This window comes from Pongo pygmaeus, chromosome 1 (assembly GCF_028885625.2).
Source record: "Pongo pygmaeus isolate AG05252 chromosome 1, NHGRI_mPonPyg2-v2.0_pri, whole genome shotgun sequence".
In the NCBI taxonomy this organism is placed as follows: Eukaryota; Metazoa; Chordata; class Mammalia; order Primates; family Hominidae; genus Pongo; species Pongo pygmaeus.
Window position 1 is genome coordinate 50,163,851 of NC_072373.2, and position 10,584 is coordinate 50,174,434.

General features: G+C 34.6%; 1 pseudogene; it reads right to left on the minus strand.

Annotated features, from left to right (window-relative positions):
• Positions 1 to 230: 230 nt before the first annotated feature.
• LOC129020891 (elongation factor 1-alpha 1-like) lies at positions 231 to 1,532 on the minus strand (annotated as a pseudogene).
• Positions 1,533 to 10,584: the final 9,052 nt, after the last annotated feature.

A 10,584-nucleotide genomic window follows, 5' to 3' on the forward strand; every position in this document is an offset into this window, starting at 1 on the left:
TCTCAAATTCTGTGACAGATTTTTGGTCAAGTTGTTTTTAAAAAACTAATAACTTAAAACTGCCACGTGCAAAAAAACAAAAAAACAAAAAATGGCCCACAAAACATTCTCCTTTCCTTTTAAAGGTTTTATGATGCATTATTATCATTAGCCAGTCTTTTAAATGGCCAGTTGAAACAAAGAGTTTTGAGGCTCTTCTTCCACAACTGTTAAGACTGGGTTGGCAGGTATTAGGGATAATATTCATTTAACCTTCTGAGCTTTCTGGGGAGACTTGGTGAACTTGCCAGCTCCCAGCAGCCTTCTTGTCCACTACTTGGATGACACCACGACAGCCGTCTATCTCGCATTACGAACAGCCAAAGGACGCAGAGGAGGATAGTCAGAGGAGCCTCAACATGTGTGGCTTGCCAGGAACCTCATCAACAAATGGCAGCATCATCAGATTTCAAGAATTTAGGGCCATTTTCCAGCTTCTTACCAGAATGGCAATCAATCTTTTCCTTCAGTTCAGCAAACTTGCAAGTAAGGTGAGCTGTGTGACAATCCAGTACAGGGGCACTGCCAGCAGGGATTTGGCCTGGATAGTTCAGGATAATCACCTGAGCAGTGAAGCCAGCTGCTTCCATTGGTGGGTCATTTTTGCTGTCACCAACAACATTGCCACAACGAACATCTTTGACAGATACATTCTTGATATTGAAGCCCATGCTGTCCCCAGGAAGAGCTTCACTCAAAGCTTCGTGGTGCATTTCAACAGACTTTATTTCAGTTGTAACATTGACTAGAGCAAAGGGAGCGCCATGCTGGGTTTGAGAACACCAGTTTCCACTCAGCCCAAAGGCACATTACCAATACTACCAATTTTGTAGACATCCTGGAAAGGCAGATACAACTTGTTGGTTGAAGGCATTGGTTTGGATGGATGCAATCCAGAGCTTCTAGCAGTGTGGTTCCACCGCATTGCCATCTTTACAGGTGACTTTCCACCCATTGAACCAAGGCATGTGAGCACTTGGCTCTGGCATGTTGTCTCCATTCCAACCAGAAATTGGCACAAATGCTACTATGGCAGGTTTGTAACCAATTACTGTAAGTGCTAACTTCCTTAACAATTTCGTTGTATTTCTTCTGGCTGTAGAGTGGCTCAGCAGAATCCATTTTGCTAACCAACAATTAGTTCTTTCACACTCAGTGTGGAAGTCAGAAGGACATGCTCATGGCTCTGCCCATTCTTGGAGATTCCAGCTTCAAATTCATCTACTGTGATGTATATGTGAGCAGTAACAATAAGGACAGCACAGCCAGCCTGAGATGTGGCTGTAATCATGTTTTTGATAAAGCCTCTGTGTTCTGGGGCATCAATGATAGTCGTATCTGATAGTCTCAGATTTCCACAGGGGAATATCAATGGTGACATCACACTCAGACTCAGCTTTCAGTTTATTCAAGACCCAGGAATACTTGAAGGAGCCCTTTCCCATCTCAGCAGCCTCCTTCTCAAAATTTTCAGTGGTTCTTTTGTCAATGCTACTGCATTTATAGATCAGATGGCTGGTAGTGGTAGACTTGCCTCAAGCTGGGGTCCAAGACAACCATGTGGATACAAATTTTATTCACTTTCCATTGTGGTTTTTAGGGTTGGTTTTTACAATACCTGTGTTCTGGTGGCAAACCTGTTGTAAAAGAAAAGCTATTTTTGTTTTGTTTTAAATTCAGTTCTGTATTAGAAGCCTCAAGAGTGTCTATTTTGAAACTAGTAAATATGCTTTTATACTTCAACTGGACATGTGACTATGAGCAAGTAAGTCGTGAAACCTCTTTGATAACAAGTCCCTGGACTGTGACCTAAGTTTTTCACCTTTGCTCCCTCCCCACCACCCACCGGCACCTTGGATGACACAGGAAGGCTAGAGGTGGGCTGAAGTTCCTTTTCTGCCTATGTGAGATAAGGCTCTGGTGAAATATTTTTCACTGGACAATGGACGTTTATTATTCATCTGGAGAACACATTGGTCATACTTCAAAATGGTATCTTTCACCTCTTCCTGCCAAAAATAAGAAGTGAGCTTTCTTGGCTTTTCAAACCTGCTGGATTTCCATGAAAGTATTGAGAATGCAACTCCAAGGCGTCTTTCACTCTGAAGGAAGTCTACACTTAACCCTCATCCATTCATCAACATTACTATTTAACTGTCTCTACAAGTTTATAGTTTCAGCAGCTTCTGCACCAGATCAACTGAATTCAGCTATGTTTTCGTGAACTTGTCCATCTTTCTGGATTTCTGAAAGCTGGTTTGCCCTGCAACCTCAAGAAAATTATTTTCCCCCCAGTTTGTTCAGTTATTTTTTCTTGTAAGTCCCCAAATGACAACTTCAAAGCTCTTTGCATGTTGGAGCTGAAACTTGAAATACCATTTTTTTAAAAAATAAAAATTTACAATAACTATATTTGCCACTTGTCTCTTATTAGATTTTGAGTTATATTCTTAACAGGTACTTTATTAGAGGCAAAAGTGGCTCATAGTCCTGGTAGAATTTTTTATGTACTTCTAATATTGTTCTTTAGCAACTATGACACATATACCTTACAGTAAAGGTCCTTTTTCCGCTATAGGCGTTATTTGTAGTACATTTTCAAGATCTGTACAAGAGTTAGGGGCAAGGATCAAATCTAAACTATTCAGATTGATATAAAAGGTTTCTCTCAGACATTGACAGGTTCAGACATCATATTTCAGTCTAGACATTTCGAGCACACATTTATATGAACTTTAATTCAGGAGGTATAAAAGTACCATCAGTCTACCCAACAAAAGTGCTGTTATGAATATGATTTATGCTTACATATAAACACTTTATTTATTTTAATTTTTCTTTGAGACAGAGTCCCACTCTGTCACCTAAGCTGTAGTGCCGTGGTGTGATCTCAGGTCACTGCAACCTCTGCCTGTCAGGTTCAAGCAATTCTTATGACTGAGGCTCCCAAGTAGCTGGGATTACAGGCATGCGCCACCATGCCCAACTAATTTTTGTATTTTTAGTAGAGACAAGGTTTTGCTATATTGGCCAGGCTGGTCTCAAACTCCTGGTCTAAAGTGATTCACTGCCTCGGCCTCCCAAAGTGCTGGGATTATAGGTGTGAGCCACTGTGCCTGGCCATAGCAACAGTTTTAGTGAGAGCTGTGGAAAGCTGAAAATCTCTAGCAGGCCTTTGGGTTGTTCAGTTCCACTGTCTTTTCCAACTCATCAATTGAAAGTATAAAGTAAAAAAGAAGTGCCCAGATGTCCTTTCTTTCTTTATATTTTTCCATGTCAGAAGAGAAATTGAAAATCAGAGATGAGGAATCCCAGAAGCATATATTGGATATACTTTGTATTGCTCTGACACTGATAAGAACTTATGCGCATTGCCTCAAGTTCCTCAGAGGACATATAAAATGGTATGGCAGAAACATTTCTGGGATGGGTGTGTAATGACCTCTGTGAACCCTCTCCCCAGTGAAACAACTATAACTGGTGAAAATTGTTAAAAAAAAAAAACATTTAGTCACTGGAAACTGTCCTAAGAACACAGAGGAAATGGAGAAATATTTATTCAGGAAAATCTATAATACTAAATCTGAGTAAGAACTATGGAAGTCTGTTATATTAAAGACATGCCTGATCCCCAGCTCAGTGTGACTTAAGCCCTATTCTCAATGGATTCAGCCAAGAAAAGGAAACTCACTTCACTCTCATCTCCCAGTCTAAGGCAGCAGTTTTTCCCTGGAAGGGACAGTTTAGTAAAGGAGGAAGAGAAGAATGAACCATGAGACATATAGAAAATGAAAAGCAAAATGACAGCCATAAGTCAAACCATATTAATAACATTAGATGCAAATGTTTTTAACAATCTAACCAAAGACAGGAATTGTTAGATTGTGCAAAAAACGAGATTCAACTACACACTGTCTATTGGTAGCACACTTTAGATTCAAAGATAAAAATAGGTTGAAAGTTAAAGAATGAAAAATTTTGTATCATGCAAATAGCAATCTTAAGAGAGTTGGAGTGACTATACTAATACTATGAAAAAAAGAATTTTTTTTTTTTTTTTTGAGACGGAGTCTTGCTCTTGTCACCCAGGCTGGAGTGCAGTGGCACGATCTCGGCTCACTGCAGCCTCTACCTCCTGGGTTCAAGCAATTCTCCTCCCTCAGCTTCCTGAGTAGTAGCTGGGATTACAGGCACCTGCCACCATACCCAGCTAATTGTTGTATTTTTAGTAGAGACGGGTTTTGCCATGTTGGTCAGGCTGGTCTCGAACTCCTGACCTCATGATCTGCCCACCTCAGCCAAAGTGCTGTAATTATAGGTGTGAGTCACTGCACCCGGACCCCAGAAAAAGAATTTTTAAAAAGACAAAGTTACTAAAGAAGGATGTTTTATCATTAAAAGGGTCAATTCATCAAGAAGATAATAATTATAGACATATATGTATTTAACAACAGAACCCCAAAATGCATTAAGCAAGACTAACAAAATTGAAGGCATGAAATGGGCAATGCAACAATAATAATTGGAGACTTTAACAGCCTACTTTCGATGATGTGACTATTTAGAAGACCAATGAGAATGCAGAACCCTTTAAACCAATTAGAACAAATGAACATCTACAGAACATTTCAATTTGCTGAATATACATTGTCAAGCATACATGGAACATTATCCAGAATAAGCAACATACTGGGCTAAGAAATATGTGTCAGCAAATTTAACAGTGTTAAAATCATATGAAGTATGTTCTCCCGACAGAATTAAGTTAGAACAATTAAAGGAACTTCAGGAAACTCACAAATATGTGGATATTAAACAATGTGCTCCTAAATAACCAATGAGTAAAAGACGGCATTACAAAGTAAATTAGAAAATACTTTGAGATTAAAAAAAATGAAAACACAACATGCTAAAATTTGTGGTATACAGCTAAAACAATGCTTAGAGTGAAATTTAGTTGTGTAAATGCCTGTATTTAAAAAAGAAGGAAAACTTTAAATCGATTACCTAAACTTTCACCTTGAGAAACCAGAAAAAAAAGGTCAAACTAAATGCAAATCAAACAGAACAAAGAAAATAATAAAGATTATAGTGGAAATAAATAAAATAGAGAAAAAACAATACGGAAAATGAACAAAACCAAAAGATTTTTTAAAAAAATCAACAAAATTGACAAACATTTAGCCATTATGATCATGCTAACAAGACAGAAGACTCAAATTGCTAAATCGGGAATGAATAGTTGACATTACTAATGCCTTTACAGAAATAAGTATGACTATAAGGAAATACTATGAAGAACTGTATGCCAGTAAATCTATGATACAATTACCATGTTCCTAAAAAGTTACATTCAAAACTGACTCAATAAGAAATTGAAAATCTAAACAGACTTATAATAAGCAAGGACTTAATTAGGAATTTTAAAATGTCTGCAAACAACATTTCCATTCCAGGTAACTTCATTGGCGATTTTTATCAAGCATTTAAAAGTTAATACCAATCCTTTACAAACTCTTCTGAAAATGGAAAAGGAAGAAACACTTATGCCCTTATTCTATGCAGTCAGTATTGCCCTGATATCATAATCCGACAAGACAACTCAGGGAAAGGGTATACTGCACCAGTATTTTTTATGATTATTGACACAAAAATCTCTTTCAAAATATTTACAAACTGAATCCAGCAACACATACAAAAAAAATTCACACCATGCTCAAATGGAATTTATCTCAGGTTGAATTAACATATGAAAAGAATTAATGTAACATACCATATTAATAGAATAAAGGACAGAATTCATGATCGTGTCAATAGGTAATTTTTTTAAACAAAATCCAATATACTTCCATTGCTCTAGCCAGAGCAATTAGGCTAGCAGTAGTAGTAAAAGACCCAATTGGAAAGGAAGAAATAAATTATTTCTACTTAAGTAACATGGACCTTGTACATAGCAAGTCTTAAGGACTCCATTAAAAAACTATTAGAACCAGTAAACAATTTCAGCAAGGTTGCAGGATACAAGACCGATAGATGAAAATCAACTGTGTTTCTACACACTGGCAATAAACAACCTGAAAATAATATTAAGAAAACAATTGCATCTACAATAGCATCAAAAAGAATAAAATATTTAGGAATATGTTTAAAGAAATGTAAGACATATTCAGAAAACTATATAACATTATTGGAAGAAATTATAAGATCTAAAGGAATAGAAAAATATTCCATATTTATAGATTAGAGGACTTAGTATGTTAACATGACAATATTACTCCCCATGATGGTCTACAGATTCAACACAATCTCTATAAAAATCTCAGCTTTTTTGCCTAAGTGTAAAAACTATTCTGAAATTCGTATAAAATTTCAAGGGACCCAGAATATCCAAAATAATATTGGAAAAAGAATAAAGTTATAGGAATCACACTTCATGATTTCAAAACAGTCTACAAAGTTAAAATAATCAAGTCAGAGTGGTACTGGCCTAACAATAGATATATCAATCAATGGAACAGAATTTTGAGTCCAGAAATAAATCCTTATCTATATGGTCAATTGATTTTAAACAAAAATGTCAAATTATTTAATGGAGAAATTTTTTTTTTCAGTTAATTGTGCTGGAACTACTGAAAATCCACATGCAGAAGAATGATGAACCCATTTTATACACCATACACAGCATTAACTGAAATTAATTCATCACAGACCTACATTACAGCTAAAACTATAAACATTTTATAAAGTAAATCTTCATGACTTTTAGTTAGGTAATGACTTGTTAGATACAACACTGAAAGTACAACCAACCAAAGGGGAAAAAACCTGGGTAAATTGTTTTTTGTCAAACTAAAAACTTTTGCATCATAAAAAATATTATAAGAAAGTGAAAAGGAAACCCTATAAAGTGAGAAAAAAATGTAAATTACATATCTAATAAGAGATTTGTATCCAGAATATATTTAGAATTCTTACAAATCAACAATAAAAAGACAAATACACATTTAAAAGTACACAAAGGATATGAATAGGTATTTCTTTGAAGAAGATACACAAATTGGCAAAAAAACATCGAAAAGATGTTCAACAACATTAGTCATTAGGGAATGCAAGTCAAAACCACAATCAAATGCCACTTTATACCCACCAGGATAGTTATAATTACATAGGTAGACAATAACTAGTGTTAGAGAGAATGTGGAGAAATGGGAACACATATATTGTTGGTAGGGATGTAAAATTGTGCAACTGCTTTGCAAAATTGTTTGATAGTTCTCTAAAATGTTAAACATAGAGTTACCATGACACTCAGCAACTTCACGTCTAGGTATAAAACCAAGAGAATTAAAAAACTTACACATTTATACAAAATCTTGTGTATAAATATCTGTGGTACTATTATTCATAATTGTCAAAAAGTGGTAACAATGCAAATGCTTATCAATTTATGCATGGATAGATAAAATGTGATATATCCATAAATGAAATATTATTTGCCACAAAAAGGAATGAAATACTGATTTATGCTACAACATTTATGAACCTTGAAGACATGCTAAGTAAATAAGACTATCGTGAACTGAGATCGTGCCACTGCACTCCAGCCTGGGCGACAGAGCCAGACTCCATCTTAAAAAAAAAAAAAAAAAAAAAAAAAAGACTATCACTAAAGTCACTAAAGTTCACAATTTATGATTCCATTATATAAAGTGTCTGGAATAGGCAAATCTCTAGAAACAGGAAGTCATTATCTAAGGGTGGGGGATAGAATAAGTGTGATTGCTAATGGGTATGCAGTTTCATTTGGGGGTGATAAAAAATGTTCTAAAATTAGATTTGGTAATGGTTCCACAACCCTGTGCATATACTAAGAAAACATTAAATTGTACATTTTCAATGGGCAAATTGTATGGCCTTTGAATTATATCTCAATAAAGATTTTTAAAAGATGGCATTGCAATATTTCAACTAATTTGATTTGAAACAATTTCTAGTAGGTTGCCAGACCAAATTACAATAAATACTGAAAAGTTATGCCTGAATGGAGGAAGCGGCATTGGAAAGTTCATATTTGGTTCATGGCTCTGAAAATAAAATTCTGCTTTCAAATTTATTACAAGTTAACATCTGTCTCTGCCTATAAATGTCAATGAAAAGTCGTGGTCAGTTTTAAAATCAAATTTACTCACTGGTCTTACTCCAAAAGTGGCTAGCCTGTCAGTGGCCAAAAATCACCCTGCATTTAGTTTCATGAAAAGGCAGAGAAAAGTCATGACAAATTCAAAGAGTTCTTTGCTCCCAGGGTTAATGTCACTTCATACGTTATTACAAAGGAATGGCAAGCTTTTAATGCATCTTTAATGCCAACTGTTCACGTGACAAAAAAAGAAAAAATATGAATTATGTAAATAATATAATTCCCAAATGAGCTGCTTCTATTTGAGTCCATTTTGTTTTGCAATAGAATGCTCTGTTCAGAATATCATAGTATTAGCCAAATAAATTTAGGGTCCAAACAAGTTCATTGCTCTTCTGTTATAGATTTAATTTCTTATATATTACTATAATTCATATTCTTCAAGAAAAAAGAACTATTATCTGAACATAATTTTGTTTTTGAAGTGGATTTGAAGAGTCATTAATTGGACTTTAAGATAAATCAATTTGAGAGGACAAGATGGGATATAGAAATACATCTTGAAAAGTGATTAATGACATTGAGGGAAATGATAAATAGCATGTTTCCTTGGAAATGGATTGTAAACCCGGTGTCTGAATGATATTGTGCAGCAGCAATTCACAGCCTTGCTACCTAAGAGTCAATTTTTCTGCCATTAGAAATACAGCTGTTATATGTCTTCTGCATCTGCAAGAAAAAAAAAGGAATGTTCACTTTCTTCTTGGTTATTGATATCTACTTTTTTTTTTAAGTCAATGCCTTTATTTTCCTTTATTTGGCAAGATGCTCCAGTGACCAACAGATAGGTTGAATAGGTAAGAAAGATGGAAATATTGTACCTGAAAGTAGTAGGTAAATGAAGGAAGACAGCAACCAAAAGCTCCCTTTGGGGCATTATGCTTCTGTTCCTAAATGCTATGAGTTAATTCTTATTTCTTCTTATAGGTTCATATAAAATAGCTCTTCCCCACTTGACAATTGTCAACAAATCTAGGTTTAAAGTCAAATAAGAGGTTTCAGAAATTCATAACTAGACATACATGTGGAAAGAATCAAGGTCAGGGTCTTCTTCCTTCCCCAATAATACTAAATTTATGTATTTGGATTTACATTGGCCAAGGAAGGGTCAGCTCAGAATAATAACTTTTAGTTACTTATATGTTAGATGGACTTTTCCAAATCAATTAAATTTGCTATTGAATTTTCCATATTTGTTATCTCTCAAAAATAACCATATAAAACTCAAAACAAAAAGTACATACAATGTTTTCCTTTTTTGTATTTGTTTTTGCATAATTCAACAGGCTGGCATGTATTTGAGAGGGAAGCATACAACAGAGGAGACTTTATGGCAGTAGCAAGACACTAAATCAGGTATTTTCTAGGTTGATAGATTAATATTTTTTTAAATCAGAGCCAACAAGATTCCTATATTCAATGAACAGGAACTTTGACCAACAAGTGTGCTATTCATTCTTTGCATAAAGTGACTATGAAAGTGCCATGGGTATCTGTTTGAGATTACAAATATATTTGAGTGAGCAAATTCACAAATACAGAATGAACACAAAGTGAAAAACACATACATTTAGATGGTTACACGTCAGGAAATAGTTTCTTTCACTACCTTTACTTCCATCAAAATGCATTATATAAAGCTTTATTTATGAAGAAAGGGACATTTAATAATTTTTCTAAAAACAACACGTGAATGCTCATGAATAGGGCAATCTACAAAATCAATGTGATAATTTCTGAAATAATTATAGAAAAATCTTTCTGATATATGCCTCTTCCCCAATTAAATTTGTTGACTGTAAAGGCAAGGTAATACAAACTAATGAATACGATGTTGGACCTTTGAAATTCTGTATTATTTTTAAAATGTCATTTACAAAAAAATGAAAAAGACAAGAAAAACTGTGCCAGTGTTGCATTCCTGTAGTGGTTGAGAGCAAGAGCTTTGGAGTCCGACCCACTAGAGTTTAAAACGGTTCCCTCAGGCACTAGTTTCTTTAACCTTGAAGGTGTTAGTGTAACCACACTGAATCTGGATGCTTCATCTCTAAAACTGGGATAATAATACTGTCTGCTTCATACGCTGGTTGTAAGAATGAAATTTTTTGAAAACCCACCTTGATAATTTCAATTATTACTAAATTATATTTTTCAAAAGCATTCAATCAAGTATAAATAAAAATACTTATTAACTTTATATTATTTCTACAACCATACCCAGTAATCTCAAAAAAGGTGGAATTCAACATATATTAAAAGAATGTTATTTAACTGTAAAGGTAGAAAGATTATAGCAATTAACTTTATTAGAGTGTGCATATTATATGTTTATTCAATAATTGACTTAT